Below are 423 nucleotides of genomic sequence, written 5' to 3'. Positions count from 1 at the left end.
AGCCGACTCATTGCTCGCCTCCACCCCCCGACCGCCTCGGGCGGCGGGTCGGTGCCCTCCCGGCGGTGCGCCTGCCGACGCCGATAGACCTCGGCGTCGACCACCGCCTGGAGTTCGAACGGCACGACCCGCGCCAGGACGACCGCCGCCTCGTGCGACAGGGTGCGGTATCCGCGGGCGATCCTGACGGCCATGCGGCGCTGAATGCTGCGTAGCAGTTGCCGGCCGCGCCGGCAGGTCGCCAAGTTGGGCGACCATATGGGAGACCCGTAGAGCGCCATCGCCCGCGCCACACCCGTGTACAGGCGGCGGACTCCCTCCCCCGGACCCTCGAGGTTGGGCAAAAGACGACCCAGCAGGGTCGTCACGCCCTCGATCCGGGGAACGAGGCGGCCGAAGTGGCCCTCCCATCTCCACCGGCCG

This window comes from Dufourea novaeangliae, unplaced genomic scaffold (assembly GCF_001272555.1).
Source record: "Dufourea novaeangliae isolate 0120121106 unplaced genomic scaffold, ASM127255v1 scaffold450, whole genome shotgun sequence".
NCBI classification, from domain to species: domain Eukaryota; kingdom Metazoa; phylum Arthropoda; class Insecta; order Hymenoptera; family Halictidae; genus Dufourea; species Dufourea novaeangliae.
Note: the sequence above shows the minus strand (reverse complement) of the source record.